This window comes from Lissotriton helveticus, chromosome 1_1, assembly GCF_964261635.1.
Source record: "Lissotriton helveticus chromosome 1_1, aLisHel1.1, whole genome shotgun sequence".
NCBI lineage: Eukaryota > Metazoa > Chordata > Amphibia > Caudata > Salamandridae > Lissotriton > Lissotriton helveticus.
Genome location: NC_136057.1, coordinates 115,857,294 through 115,867,087, shown reverse-complemented (window position 1 = coordinate 115,867,087; position 9,794 = coordinate 115,857,294). Strand labels below are relative to the sequence as shown.

The following is a 9,794-nucleotide window of genomic DNA, read 5'->3' as shown; positions in this document are numbered from 1 at the left end:
CAGCATCACTCAGCACCACTGAAGGCCACAGCATCACTCAGCACCACTGAAGGCCACAGCATCACTCAGCACCACTGAACGCCACAGTATTACTCTGTGCAACCATTCAACATCTGGTTCTAATATGTTCTCTCAATGTTTCAAGCTATATTACAAATGTCTCAAAAAGATGATAATATTTCACTGCTGTTGTTGGATTTTCATCACAATAAAATACAATGAACATAATCTTTGCAAAAGTTATTTACAAAAGTTTAAGCTATTCCCATTATAAATTACAATAACTTTTATTTAAGTATTAATTATTAAACAAAATAAAAGCCATTGTTATTTGAAATATGAATACATCTAAGTCATGTAAAAACAACCCATATTGCATTACAAATGCTATAGGTGTTACGTTTGCGAAAGTTAAAACTATTGGCATTGTAAATGACAAAGCTATTAATTTCGCAATTTTCAAAACCATCACATAAATAAAAAAATTGTCATTTACAATACCAATAGCTCAAACTTTCCTAATGCGAGACCTATTGCATTTCAAATGCTTGTTTAGGTTTGTGAGAATGCTAATGTTGTGATAGAGGGAAAAGGTAATGTGTCACTAGGAACGCAGGTGAAACAAAAGAGAAGACGTGAAGGGAAGGAACTTTAATCCATCCAGACTGTAGCACACATAAGAAGTAACGCGCTGACACTTCTAACTGTGTTTGAGGGACAATGAAAGGACTCAAGTAGACGCAAGGCGGGTGCACTGGTACAGACTGGAGAGGATCGACAGCATCACAAAGACAGCAGTGGGATGAGCTTCCCTGAGCCGGCACAGCAGAGCCCGCGCCGGATCCGGAGTCAGTCAGTGCAGTGAATCTGATCTGGGGGTGCGTGTCCTGGGGGGCAGGGGGGCACAGCAGGGATTCAAGCGCCCTTCATGAGCGAGGGGGGGGGTGCGGGGCTTTAACCACCAACAGAGGGGGCAGAGGAGGACACTGCAGGGATAGCAACGGGGGCACCGATGTAAATGTAAATGTAAATGTACAGGAATTTATATAGCGCAAATCACCAAGCGGTTTCTAAGCGCTTGCTTAGGGAACCCGTCCTGGTATTCCCCTGTGAGATAACCCCAGCAGGGTATCCGCAAGGTGAAAGCCAGGCATCCCGCTGCGATGTGAGGGGGGTGGAGGGGGGGGGTGAGAGGCAGGGGGGTGGGGAAACGCTCGTGAGGGAGGCTGGCTCTCGGTGCTGAGGCTCAGAGAGGGCTGCGTGGAGTCTATGACAGAGACCAAAGGGGGCGGGCCCTGGGAGAGCGGCACAGACAGGCGGTGATCCTCGGCAGCTAGCTGGGACAGTGTCCTCCCCCCCGCGGCAGGCGAGCTGCTCGGGCCCGGGGGTGTTCACATTGAAAGGAGGGCGGGGGTCGAGGGTCGGTCCGACCCGCTCTGGAGCAGGGAGCGGAGTTTGAATCTCGGCGCCTCAGCCTGCTGTGACCCTGGGCAGTCGGTGAGTCTCCCAGGGAGGGGGGAGTAGTACGGGCCGCAGAAGACATTTCAGTGTGGGGAGCGAGAGGGAGGCGCATGGAGGCCGCTGAAGATAAATACGGGTGTGATCACGAGGCTGAGGCCGGGCCAGGCTGCCCCGGTGGAGGGGTTAGAAGACCAGAAGAAATAAGAATGAAGAAAGTGCGTCGGAGGTGACGGGGCAGCGGCGGCCTGTGAGGCGACCCTGGGGCTGACCCTGACAGCTGCGTGGCCTGGATACCGCGTCATGACCGATGGACCTATCAAACGGGAGAACAAGTCCACGTCACAGGAAGGCGGAAGAGAAGAACCCGGAAGAAGCGGAGCACGAGGAAGCGCAGACAAGTCAGCTGTCCACCGCTGACCAGAGACGAGGGGCGCGCGAGGCCGACGCCACCAGCTGACCCCAGAGACAAGAGGCGCGCGAGGCGACGCCGCCATGCAGCGCTCCGCCACGTTCCTACAGGCGCGCGACTGACGCGGGTACGTGCGAGGCTGTCAGGGGGGGGCAGACTCCATCACCCTGGGGGGGGGGGAGGGGGGAGGGTGAGGGAGCATAGCGCCGGAGCCAACAGCGAGTCTTCAAATCTAGCCTTCCACCCAGGGTTAAGAGTCCTGGGTCGGGATGAGCCCCAGGCCCTGGATCCGAGCCCTGCTTTGGTATACTAACCATGCTTTAAATGGGAAAAAATAAGTGCAGGTGCTCTTACAATCAGGCTAGGAGTGTAGCAAGTGGGCGGGGCTAGGGGCGGGGCTAAGGACAAGACATATAAGACACTTCTACTACGTGGCCGATTATATATTCTTAAGTGCGCAATCACAGGAACAAGCAGCAATGCTCACACAAGCATTCATTCCCAGAATGTCCTTTAAAATACCTCCCTAGTGTCTGGATTCTCTCCCTCTTTCACTTGCTTTTTTCACTCACACACACACACACACAAACATGCAAACACCCAGACACAAGCAGATAGACACTCATTCAAAAGACTTTGGTGGGATAAAGGCCATTTTACACCCCTTATCTCCCACAGCTTTCTTAATTGCTGCTATTGCTGCTGTCAGCGGGATGCCTGGATTCGAGTGTGTACACACCATGGTGTGAATGTGATTGACAGCACAGGGCCTAAATGGACCCTGCTCTGTCAAACACAGCGTGGGGGGGAACACCGGACATTATGTGAATGAGCCCTGCCGAATAGTTTAGAGGTGGCTCCGCTTGGGTTACGGAGGTGCTTTGGCTGTCAGACAGCCTCGTTCGTGCTAGTGAGCACTAGCAAACATAAACGTCCTTTGATGAGTACCGGTACTCTCCTTGGCAGCAGAGAAGTGCCGGTACTCAAAGCGATAAAAATGAGAAGTGCCGGTACCCAGTACCGGTGAGTACCGGCCCATTTAAAGCACTGATAATAACTGAAATAAGAGCTTCACTCTGAGATGCAGTGAATCCCCCCTCCCCCTCAGACAGCCACATGTTTAAAATAGACACTAAACGTGCAGTGAGCTCAGAGTTAAATGTTTAGTCAAAGCTGTGCAGTCGCCCCTCTGGGCCGGGCCTGTATGAAGCTTAAGGGTCCCCATTGCTCCCTGAACCCCCTCCTCTGTAATAGGGCTCCCAGTGACCCTCTCTGCGCCTCCGTTACTTGAGGAGGAGTGACCTCATCCAGATATTCAACATGGGTCTGTCTCTTCGTCTCCTCTGTCGGGTATAAGGTCTCGCAAAAGTGACCAAATATGTGCGCCTTTTAGATGTCCGACACTGTAACACCTCTTGTATCCCCTCTAATTTCCACAATGTATTCCTTTTCCCTCTTAACCCTCAACTGCCATGCGAAGTGGGTGCGCACCTTTTTTTTTTTTTTTTTCCCGAAAGTGAAAAATTAATGGGAAAGTTAAATCCTCATGAAACCACTAGCTTTTTGCTGCGGTTTTCATGAAGTTCACGTGGCCACAGGCACGCGCTTTTGGGCCATAAACTTGCATTTCTCCTCCCCCCTCCCCAGCCAGCTTCCCCCAGGCCGTAGCAGCACTCCTCCCACACCAGCACCTCCCCTCTCTCTCCCCGCAAACACAGCCTTTACTTTCATTTCTCCTCCCCTCCACAGCCATGCCGAATTCTCCTCCCACCTACCACGGCCGTCCTTTCTGCCCGCACGAGCCTTCTCTTCTCTCTGCTCTCCCCTCAGGCGCCGTGACATACTTCAAAGTCTTATCACTTCACACGGCCGCAGGCCGTGCAACCAGAGCACTTCAGTTGGTGCGCAGCCCCCCTCCCAGCACTGCCTTGTTACTCTCGGCAGCCAACTTTCGTTTCATGGTGGAACAAACCTCACTGATAACTATCGTCTATTGTAGCGAACAACACCAGGTTCAATTTGTGACTTCAGGCGCTACACGCATCTTTGCAGGGTGTGTGCACAACCTAACGCCATTTTTTGTAGCTACCTTTACGAGTATTATTGGGTATTACGACCCTGTCTACGTGCCTTGAAGTAGCATCCTGATGGCATGAGGCGCTTGCTCACAAGTCCGCACTCGATGCACTCTCTTATCTTCTCCTTCCTGCTACCCAGGCTCCGCATTTCACCCATTGAAATAACTTTAGAGCAGCATAAAAGGGTATACAAACAAAGTAATGTAACTAAACAGAACATATATTCTTAACTAAATGTGGCATATACATGAATAATATATGGAACGTATGTAAGCATAACATACCATATGTAGAGTGCAGAGTGCAGATTCAGAGTGCAGTGTGCAGAGTGCAGATTGTGAGTGCAGATTCAGAGTGCAGATTCAGAGTGCAGAGTGCAGATTCAGAGTGCAGATTCAGAGTGCAGATTCAGAGTGCAGATTCAGAGTGCAGAGTGCAGATTCAGAGTGCAGAGTGCAGATTGTGAGTGCAGAGTGCAGATTGTGAGTGCAGAGTGCAGATTCAGAGTGCAGATTCAGAGTGCAGATTCAGAGTGCAGAGTGCAGATTCAGAGTGCAGAGTGCAGATTCAGAGTGCAGATTTCAGATTCAGAGTGCAGATTCAGAGTGCAGTTGCAGATTGTGAGTGCAGATTCAGAGTGCAGATTCAGAGTGCAGAGTGCAGATTGTGAGTGCAGAGTGCAGATTGTGAGTGCAGAGTGCAGATTCAGAGTGCAGATTCAGAGTGCAGATTCAGAGTGCAGAGTGCAGATTCAGAGTGCAGAGTGCAGATTCAGAGTGCAGAGTGCAGATTCAGAGTGCAGAGTGCAGATTCAGAGTGCAGAGTGCAGATTCAGAGTGCAGATTTCAGATTCAGAGTGCAGATTTCAGATTCAGAGTGCAGATTCAGAGTGCAGTTGCAGGTTGTGAGTGCAGATTGTGAGTGCAGAGTGCAGATTCAGAGTGCAGAGTGCAGATTCAGAGTGCAGAGTGCAGATTCAGAGTGCAGAGTGCAGATTCAGAGTGCAGATTTCAGATTCAGAGTGCAGATTCAGAGTGCAGTTGCAGAGAGAACTCAGCAGCACCACCACAGCATCACTCAGCACCACCACAGCATCACTCAGCACCACCACAGCATCACTCAGCACCACCACAGGATCACTCAGCACCACCACAGCACCACTCAGCACCACCACAGGATCACTCAGCACCACCACAGCACCACTCAGCGCAATCCCAGCATCACTCAGCGCCACCACAGCATCACTCAGCGCCACCACATCACTCAGCGCCACCACAACATCACTCAGCGCCACCACAACATCACTCAGCGCCACCACAGCATCACTCAGCGCCACCACAGCATCACTCAGCGCCACCACAACATCACTCAGCGCCACCACAACATCACTCAGCGCCACCACAACATCACTCAGCGCAATCCCAGCATCACTCAGCACCACCACAGCATCACTCAGCGCCACCACAACATCACTCAGCGCCACCACAACATCACTCAGCGCCACCACAACATCACTCCGTGCCATCACAACATCACTCCGCGACATCACAGCATCAATCTGTGCAACCATTCAACAACAACTGGTTCAATTATGTTCTCTCAATGTTTCAAGCTTTATTACAAATGTCACAAAAAGATGTTATTTCACTTCTGTTCTTGGATTTTCATCACAATAAAATACACTGAACATAATCTTCACAAACGTTATTTACAAAAGTTTAAGCTATTGCCAATATAAATTACAATCACTTTTATTTAAGTATTAATTATTTTAAAAAATTAAAAGCCGTTGCTATTTGTAATATCAATACATCTAAGTCACGTAAATACAAAACATGTTGCATTACAAATGCTATAGTCGTCACATGTGCGAAAGTTATAACTATTGGCATTGAAAATGACAAAGCTATTAATTTAGCTATTTTCAAAATCAACACATAAATAAAAAAATTGTCATTTACAAGACCAATAGCTCAAACTTTCATAATGCGAGACCTATTGCATTGCAAATGCTTGTTAAAATTTGCTTTTATTGCTAAAAGACTTAACAATATTGTTGACTATCATATCAATTTGTCTCTTCTGTTGTCTCTTCTGTTCCTATTGCATCTTCTCTTTTTTTAAGTGTCTGAGTATTTATTTAAAATATTTGTCTTTTTATTGGCATTTGAAATAATACTTACAATTTTACTGCCATGAACAATCATACAACCATTTGTGACTGAGTTTTACCCCAACAGTGTTCAAACAATACCAGTATTTGACTCATCAGCATTTGCTGTGACCAATTAAACATATCCTGTGGCAGCACATCATTTGATTATATTAGTAGTGACGCTAATCAAACTGTGTGTTAGTGGAAGCCAGACCTAGCAGGTATTGACATAGAGGTTCCCATATATCCCTGGGCCTTGACGCAGCCAGTAGCTCCTCTACATATAATACAAGATTTTCATTACAATAAATCATATCGTTTACCCAACACTTAGTCGTAGGAGCCAATGCACTTTCCCAGTGCAGCGCAACTCGGTGCTTGGCCAATAACAGCGCAGCGCGCACAAAATTTCCCATCGCACCCTTTAAGTGAGGTACATGGCATAGCAAACATACTGACGGAACACACTGCAATACAATCCCAGTCATTTCCTGTAGGTATTGCAATACCCCTTCCCAGAACAACATCTCTCGTCTGCACCCAGACACCAGATGTAAGAAGTCAGCTTCCGGCTGTCCGCATCTTTTACAGTTATTAGTTTCTCTAAGGCCACATCTGTGTAGTTTAACAGGCGTGTGGTAGACTTGGTGAATGTATTTGAAATGTTTGATGCGCAAGTTACCTTTGGGTGTGAGGGCACCGGTCAGCTTGCAAATATGGTCCCATTACGTTTCTGGTAGTGGTGGAGTTAAACTGCTATTCCCTCGGGTAAGACTCTTATCAGATCCAAGATCTATCCCATTTTACACCTCTGTCTAGAGTTTTGTTACTAGTTTACGACTAGTAGGTGCAACCAGTAGCGCTGGCAGCGCCGGCAGCACCGGGGGTTCAGTTCGGTACGTCGCATAGTGGGCTTTGATCGCTTGCCGCAGCCTATGAATGGTAAAATTAAACAACGGTGAGGGATTGGTTATGTAACTCAGGTCTTCTGTCATAAGGAAGTGCCCATCTGGGTATATGTCTCGCATAGTCATCATGCCCGTTTATCTCAATGCCCCTAGTGGACTTTTTCCCTCGTCACCGATAAGGCCGCATGATGTGCAAGGGGCAGTGCCCGGAGCATAAACCGGGAGCCTATTAGTTTTTTTGCCTATAGCTTGGCATGCTGCAATAGTCGTGTCTATAATATTGATTTCAGTTCATGGCGTACCTCTGTTTGTATGTGTGATGACCCCAGATAACAGGGTTGGGTGTACATCCCCATCTTCCACTGCGACACGTGGAGTGTAATTTTGCGGTCTAAACCAGTAGTACTGTGAAAATGGTCAGGTCAGGCGTGCCGTTCCCTGGTGAATGTGCACACTTTTTCTAGTAAACCAAAAAGGTTTTCCATCCAGATTTATACAGAACAATCATTCAATGAATTCAATATTCCAACCATGATTCTTCATTCTTTTCATGAATTTTATTTTTCAAGATCATTCATTTAATTTCTTCCAAAGCAACGATATAAATATCCAATGTATGGACCCAAAATGCATTGGGTTTGTGAAATCCATGGGTAAAATATTATTGGATATTTATATCGTTGCTTTGGAAGAAATTAAATGAATGATCTTGAAAAATAAAATTCATGAAAAGAATGAAGAATCATGGTTGGAATATTGCATTCATTGAATGATTGTTCTGTATAAATCTGGATGGAAAACCTTTTTGGTTTATGTTAGATTTGGGGGGTCTCTGGTTGGCACAGGTAGGTATTTGTGACACGCAGAGACCCTCTCCGCTAGTCAGGGAAAGGGGATTACACACCAAAAATAACCCCTGCTCACCCTCTAGGTTGCGTGGCGCGAGCAGTCCAGGCTTATTTCAGAGGCGTTGTAAGTTAAGCAGTTGTGACCACATACAGTAACAACACTACAAATGGACACCACACAAGTTTTATAAAAAAAATAAGTATACTTTATATAGAGTTACCACAAGACCATAAACAACAAAAATACACTCTGATTACTTTAAGTTGGTAGATTTAAGCTTAGTTCCGTTCAGTTCTTAGATGCGACACTCTGCGTCAATGTACCTTAAGTTGCGTTGCGCTTCCACGAAAGCAATGTCGCAGCGATGGGAAATGCGGCAAAGTTCAGATACAAAGAAATAAAGACGTGAAGATCTTCCAGATGTGGCACGCTTCTCGGGGATGCGAGAAGCTCTCGGTTCGATGCGTGGACTACAGCGGAGACATCCAAGATGCGACGGCAGCAGCTCCAGCGGCGACACTCTTCTCCCACGATGCGTGAAGCTTCCGCTCGATGCGACAACTACAGAGGCAAAATCCAAGATGCAACGGCAGCAGCTCCCACGGCGGCGCGCGTCTCGGGGGATGCGAGGTGCTCTTGATCGATGCGGTGCAATGCGGCAGTTCCAGTGGCGACACCCTCCTTCGGATTTGCGACGGCAGGCACATAGACGGCGACACGCTCCGACCTCGTTGCGAGATTCTTTTCCTGATGCCTTGCAGTGCGACAGATTCAGCGGCGACACCCTCCTTCGGAGTCGCGACGGCAGCAGCAGCGACGGCGACACGCTTCCTCTTCGTTGCAGCACGCTTCTCTCCGATGCGGTGTAGTGCGACAGTTCCTGCGGCGACACCCTCCTTTCTCTGGAGTTGCTACGGCAGGCACAGCGACGGCGACACGCTTCTTCTCGTTGAGTCGTGCTTCCAGCTCCTTGCGACACGCAGTTCCTCAGAAGGCCCAAAACAGCAGCAGGCACTTCCACAAGAACTCTGGTGAGCTGGGGGGTGAAGTCTGTTGTCCCTGAGACTTCAGCAGGAGGCAAGCTCTTTTCCAAGCCCTTGGAGATCCTTCACAAGTTGAAAGCAAAGTACACAAAGTTCCTTTCTCCTTCCTTTGGCAGTAAGGCCACCACTGCAGGCCAATCCCCCAAGCAGCACTTCAGCTTGGGAATAATCTCTCCTCAGTTTCTGCAGGTTCCTCTCCTCAGTAAAGGGTTTTTCTAGTAGTCCAAAGTGATCTAATTTCTTGGGAGCAGGGTCCCAATACTAATACCCCTAAATCCTTTGCTCTCTGAGGGGAGAGGGGCCTGTGCCTAGTCCAAACCAGTTCCAGAGCACTTTGTTTACCAGACTTCTCCTTTCCTTCCACAGTGCAGGGCAGAAACATCAGACGCCCCACAGGAGGTGGAGCCAGCATTGTGGAAGGCAAGTACAGTCCTGGAGCACTTTGTTGACAGGACTCCTTCTCTTCTTTCAGTGTGCAGGGCAGAGACATCAGCCGCTACCCATGGGGTGGAGCCAGCATTGTGGAAGGCAGGCACAGCCCTATTCAGAGTTCAGGTGCACTCCTCCCTCAAGATGCAGATCTCTCTATTCACCACTGGGTGACTCAGCCTGTCTCCTGGAATTCCCCAGCCCTGTCGCTTCATGAAACCAGACATAGGAATACACATCCTAGCAGAGGCAGGTTTGAATGGTTAGAAAAGCAAATACCTATTTTCTAAAAGTGTTATTTGCAAACACAGAATATTAAAATAAACTTCACTAAAAGGTGTATTTTATTATTCTGAGTTCAGGCATACTGATGGACGCAGTGCAACGAATGGAGCAGCACATGATATAATTTTGATAGTTTAAAAAACGAATTGAGGAATAAAAAAGTGTGCACAGAGTATC

At 48.0% G+C, this 9,794-nt stretch overlaps 1 pseudogene across 1 annotated transcript in view; it reads left to right on the top strand.

Annotated features, from left to right (window-relative positions):
- Window positions 1–1,397: 1,397 nt before the first annotated feature.
- LOC144763588 (uncharacterized) overlaps window positions 1,398–9,794 on the top strand; it is a 72,402-nt pseudogene continuing 64,005 nt past the window's right edge. The window contains exon 1 of the transcript XR_013596238.1: window positions 1,398–1,997. The product of XR_013596238.1 is annotated as an uncharacterized LOC144763588 (transcript). The remainder of the gene's footprint in view (window positions 1,998–9,794) is intronic.